The sequence below is a fragment of the Engystomops pustulosus genome, chromosome 4 (genome assembly GCF_040894005.1).
Source record: "Engystomops pustulosus chromosome 4, aEngPut4.maternal, whole genome shotgun sequence".
Classification (NCBI taxonomy): domain Eukaryota; kingdom Metazoa; phylum Chordata; class Amphibia; order Anura; family Leptodactylidae; genus Engystomops; species Engystomops pustulosus.
Genome location: NC_092414.1, coordinates 108153957 through 108159931, shown reverse-complemented (window position 1 = coordinate 108159931; position 5975 = coordinate 108153957). Strand labels below are relative to the sequence as shown.

Below are 5975 nucleotides of genomic sequence, written 5' to 3'. Positions count from 1 at the left end.
ACCAATCAAGCCAGGACTAAAAAGGATGACATTACAATATTAAGTCAGATAACAACCATTCAAGCTCAATATTCCTAAATTATGCTTCTGTCTTCAGTGGGGGACATAGAAGAAAAATGTCCCCAAACCAAAAAAAGCAGGGAATTTAATGTACTGATTTTTTTCAAGACGTTCCTTCACTCTGCCGAATCACTGAGCTTATTTTACCTGCTTAGATCCATGACACTCAGCATAAAAGGAAATAGTACCAATTGGTACAGGATTCACTCTCTCAAAGATGTAGGTATGGTATGGCCTATCACATTTTGTATCAGCTTTTATACATTATGATTAACCCCTTTCCCCTCTATGATGTGCTAGTATGTCATTGAATGCACACAGAGCACTGTAATGTACTATTACTTCATGAAGATCACCAGTGGTGTAACTAGAATCTGATAGATGTATTGTTTATAGTACTAGTCTTCTCATATGGGAAAGTGACACCTTATAGGCCCCCTAAGCCTCTTGGCTGCAACCGCACCCCCTGCACTCACTCAAGGTACACCTCTGAAGATCACACTGGCATAGAATAGAAGCAGAGCCTGTGCTATCACCACAAGAGCACAACTGTATTTGACAGCTGAGCTCTGTGCTAAAAGCCGGGACCACAATAGTCACAAACCTGGCAATTTAACAGTAAAACATGACTGTGGCACCTGGCGGGTTTAGCTACCTCTACCCAACCGCGATGGCCCCCTCCTGTGTCAACCTATGCTTATGCAAAGTAATACACTGTAATTCTGATGTCTGAACAATATCAGTATGTATGTAAACAAGCAACACCCAGCAATCGGGAGATCAATATGAAAAGCCCAATAAAATTAATTGGTCTCAAAAAACAGAGTTACAAAAACAATAATTTACCTGAAGTATGGCCTCCTGTCTCCTCTGATGAAACACCAGCATGGCCAGCTTGGCACTCTAAAATCTCTGCATTCTGAAAGGTCAATGTTATTATCTGTCACTCTGTCATTATAAAAAAACAACAAAACAAGGAGACTGTAAATAGACAGTCAAGTTGACCATTCTGCCTCATCCTTCATTATAACTGACAGGAGATATCAAGAAATCTGCTATAGGTTTTTTTTTTGTCTCCCCTAGATAGAGCCTTCATGGTAGTTCTATCATGCCCAGGTAGTTATGCCAGAAACCTGGGGATTTTGACAGGTGCCCACTGAAACAATAGAAGAATATTAATTTTTAAATCTTAGGTTTACCATGATAACACCCAAGTGTCCCAGGAATTTACAACAAAAAATAAACAACTAAATTAAGTAATACTAGCTGAATATACATCAGGAAAGTGGGGACATAATTATTTTTTTTTATTTTTGGAGTGCATCTTTAAATATAATAAAAATGAAAATAGTTTGTCTTTCATAATAATAGTATTATATTTTTTAAATAATTTTCCTATAAGACTTATTCTATTATTTTTTGTTATGCTCAATAATGAAAATTAAATTTGCTGGTAAGCACATAATATGTCTCAAGATAATGGGACAGATTTACTTACCCGGTCCTATCGCGATCCCACAGTGCATTGTCCGACGAGGATTCGGGTCTGCCACGATTCAATAAGAATGTGCGCCGGAGTTCCTGCATCCGTTGCTTCTGCACCGAGTTCCACCGGAGTTCACCTTCTTCGAGATCCTCAACTCAAAATGAAAATCCAAGCTTTCCCCCCAAGCAACTATCAATCAAACATAGTCCTGGATGTGGGTTTTCAAGCACAGGGTTCTGATTTAAATAAATAAAAATTAAAAAAATTAAAATGTGCCACAAGGATTTTTTATGACCATTTATTTTATATGTGCGGAACATAAACAAAAACAAGCACAATAAATAAATATATAAAATGCATAAATGTAAAAATACAATAAATAAAAGGGGTTGGCCACTTTACCTCATGTTTTTGTAATGTGTGTGCAAGTGTGGGGGTAGGATATTAGGTAATTTACCAATATATCTATTAAAAGTTCTGCACTGCTTTCTTGATATATAAAGTGAAGCCTCTTTTCTTTTACCTCATCTGCCAGACCTTTCTGTCCATAAAATGGCTGTAGAAAGAGGATCATGTGATCTTTATCTGTCCATGAACAATTGCCTGTCACGGGTGCTCCCGCGATCCCTGTCTCGGATCGCGGGCGCATCCATGCTCCTCCGTGTGACCCCGCTGCTGCCCCGTCTCACTTACCTCTCCCGGCTCCTGCTCTTCCCCGGACTGCCGTGCGCGCTTGTGGCTCCTGCCGAAAATCTAAAGGGCCAGCGCACCGCTAATTGGTGCACTGGCTGAACACCTCACCTTTAAGAATCCTGCCTCTTCCTGTGTTCCCTGCCGGATCTTTGTGCCTCACAGCCTAAGAGAAAGCTTCCTGGTGATTATCTGCATTCCTGTGTGTTCCTGTGTATTCCTGCGTTCCTGTGTATTCCTGCATTCCTGTGTGTCTCCGCTCCCGAGTCCTGTGTAGCCGTGTTAACCGAGTTCCTCCGTGTTGCTGTGTTCCGTGTGCCTGTGTTCCCGTTCCCACCTGCCTGGACCTCCTGTTGCTGACCCCGGATTTGGACTTGACCTCGCATCTCTGCCACCTGCCCTAACCCCGAGCCTGGACCTGACTACGAGACTGTCTTCTGCTAAGGTACCTCGACCTCGGCTGCCACCACGGACTGGTCGCGCCTGGGAACGACCTGGTGGTATCCTGCCGCAGCAAGTCCAACCCGCTTTGCGGCGGGCTCTGGTGAAAACCAGGTGCCACTTGGATTCCGGAGGATCCACTGATCCTGACATTGCCCTTCCAGGACCTTAACCTTGTATTCATGAATACTATTATAAGGTCCTACTAGGGCTATTTCTCATGGACAGATCACATGACTCTTCATCTGTGGCCATTTTATGGACAGGAATGTCTTACAGGAGGATTAACTTTATTTTTTTATTTTTAAATATTTAATGTATTGCATATAATAACTTTTTTTCATTCTAAATTTTGATTTGTTTTAGGAACACATTTCAAGAAATCAGACTTTTAAATAGATGCATATTGCGTATCCTTCCCCCCCACACACACACTTATACACACATTACAAAAACATGAGAAAGAGTAGCCAACCTCTTTAATATTTTCTAATAAAGTAGTAAAGAAATCTCCTGCTATACCCCTTGTCCCTTTTGAATATTATATGTCAAATTGCCTTGCCTACGATGGCATCGTATGCGTGGACAGGAATTCAGTTTATCTAACCCTTGAGATCTTTGTGTAAGTCTCATCGTAATAAATAGAGAAACCCCCTTTCTGTCTACACTTATGATCCTCGGCTATTGGTCACAGATGTAGACCAAAAGGGAACAAGTACTGTTGCTCACAAATATAAACACTAGGAAGAAGATAATCTTCTCTAAGAATTACATCATGTATCTTTTTAACAAGCCAGAGAATTAAAAAAATCGTCTTTGCTTTAACTAATTTCAAAACTTAATGTTATTTTTTAATGAATGTAACTAGTTTTTAATCATCAGATTCATTTTAAATTAATTAATGAAGTTTACCAGAATTAGAAAACATGGCTGTTCTTTTCCCCAAGAACATAGCAACAGCTGTCTTTGTATTGGTCTAGTATTGCCGTTTTTGTACTTTGATGCTGTTTCTGAAAGATTTTCTCATCCTGGAAAACCTGTTTAAATGGAATAAAAAATATGTTTAAATTAGACTTTTTAAGTAGCTACATGATTCATTTTTTCATACTATGGCATTCATTAAGTGAGACATAAAAATATAAATTAAACCCATTAGTGATTTTTAAAGAACATTGAGTAGTACTCTACTGAACATCTTGTAAATACTTTCAAATTCCCGTAATGTATTTCAGAAATTGACAATGGAATTTTGAGTGCTGTTGTGCGCTTGCATTTATTCTTTTTTTAGATTTAGTCTTATGCTAAAACACTGAAATTAGAATTCGAGTAAAAAATATAAAAGTAAAAAAAAGAAATGCCAATTGTATCGCCGTCATGCTTTTAGTTGTTAATTGAGGAAGATGGAAAGGCCCTTCTAATTACATTTTAATTAACTATTTGGTCTGTTGGAGCATAAAATTCTATTTTTTTTGCCAAATGTTCACTGAATATATAAGATGTTGAATACAATAATGACTCAGACAGGAACCTTCAAGAATGACATTATAGAACATCCAGCAGAATATTCACAGAACGGTAAAATCTTTGTTTTTATTGTAGTCTCATCTTTTATATTTTAGGTTTTATATTATTTTTTTAATCTCTGGAAATATTGGCTACATGGCTAAAAGTGATTCCTGTGTTGCATACAAAATAAACTGAACAGAATCCTATACATTCTTAATGCAACTTATAAAGTTTTCTGATATATTTTATGAGATTTAGAAGGGTCAGGACTTTTACATTATATACCTTTAGATGTAACATCTAATACATCTAAAGAAAACCTAATAGTATTTTGCTACTTCTTTTGGTGCTCAGAAGTGTATCTTCTCAATGCAATATTTGATATCTGCAAACAGGCTATATCTTTTAGAGGTCTTTGACCATTATAATTTATAAGGGGACAGGTTTTCCTCCAATCACTGTGAAAATACATGTCCAAAACATCATACACTTCATTAATTTGAATTATATATTGTTATTATAAATTATCACCTTAAATAATGTTAACAACTAATGAAGTGCCCATACCTGGGATCTAGTTGTCATCGTTGGTTGTTGATCTCTGTTGATGTTTACTCCCCCTCCTTTTGGTGGTCGACCTTATGTTTTGCATATGGAGACAGCCATGTTGACTCATTGTTGGATTTTGTCACAAATCGAAACTTCATTTGGCTGGAATTAAAGTTTACTAACTATTTCAGCACAAAATAATACAGTTCCTTCAAACCTTAAACTTAAAGAACAAGATAGGTCACTCTAGACTGACATTTATACCAAAACCACAGATCTTAACAATCTTTTACATCACACCAGCTGCCACCAGGATTCTACCAAACAGTCTTTAACAATCTCCAAATTCCACTGCACTCCACAAGAGAAAATATACCTTGAATACCTTTTGTCCACATGGTATTTTAGTATTGCTAAATGTTAACATGGAGCAGATGGCTGTAGCTGTATAGCTGTACATTTCTATTCCACTCCAGTCCATCTCTATGGAGCTGACAGATTGTCAAACACCCATCAGACCCCTTTCTAGTGATCTGTGATCTCGTGATATGTGGAGGTCTCATCACTGAGACCTGTGGGTAGGTCCTAACTTGTTTGGTGGGAAAACCCACTAAAGGTAAAACACATGAGTTGCACTTCCTGTTACTTCTGGAAGTTACATCAGCCACAACATGTGGTAAGTTCCCATAAACAGGCTGTACCCTACTACACCATCAGTGCTCCCCTCCATGCAGTGAATGCTGCTATATTGAATTACAGTGCCGTATGCTGTTGCATGCAGTGCCAACTGTACAGGCGGTCCCCTTCTTAAGGACATCCGAGTTACAAACGACCCCTAGTTAGAGAAGGAGGTGAAGCTCTCTGGATGCTTTATTTTAGTCCCTGTGCTGCAATGATCAGCTGGAAAGTGTCTGTAATGTAGTTTTATTGAGAATCCGTGAACAGCAAAAATGTTGAAAATCCAATTGTCACTGGGGCAAATTTTTTTTTTTGTCTGGAGCTACAATTATAAAATATACTATTCCAACAAATTCACCTTAAGTACAATACGAAAGAACCTATCTTGTACGTAACCTGAGGACTGCCTGTACTTAATTATCATTTACCTTTCTTATAGAATTCTGATATTCCTTATCGGAATTATGCCTTGGAATATATTATGCCTGTCTGCAAGTTTGAACTTCATTTGGACAATCACTCCATCACTGTCCATTTGTCCACTGACCATTGAGACATATTTATA

At 38.1% G+C, this 5975-nt stretch overlaps 1 long non-coding RNA gene across 1 annotated transcript; it reads right to left on the bottom strand.

The window, feature by feature from the left end:
• Positions 1 to 1645: 1645 nt before the first annotated feature.
• Positions 1646 to 4888, bottom strand: LOC140129065 (uncharacterized). Its single transcript, XR_011855286.1, has 3 exons — positions 4751 to 4888; positions 3590 to 3714; positions 1646 to 1782 (listed from the first exon to the last, which is right to left on the bottom strand). It is a non-coding gene; the product is annotated as an uncharacterized lncRNA (long non-coding RNA).
• Between the last annotated feature and the right edge of the window lie 1087 nt (positions 4889 to 5975).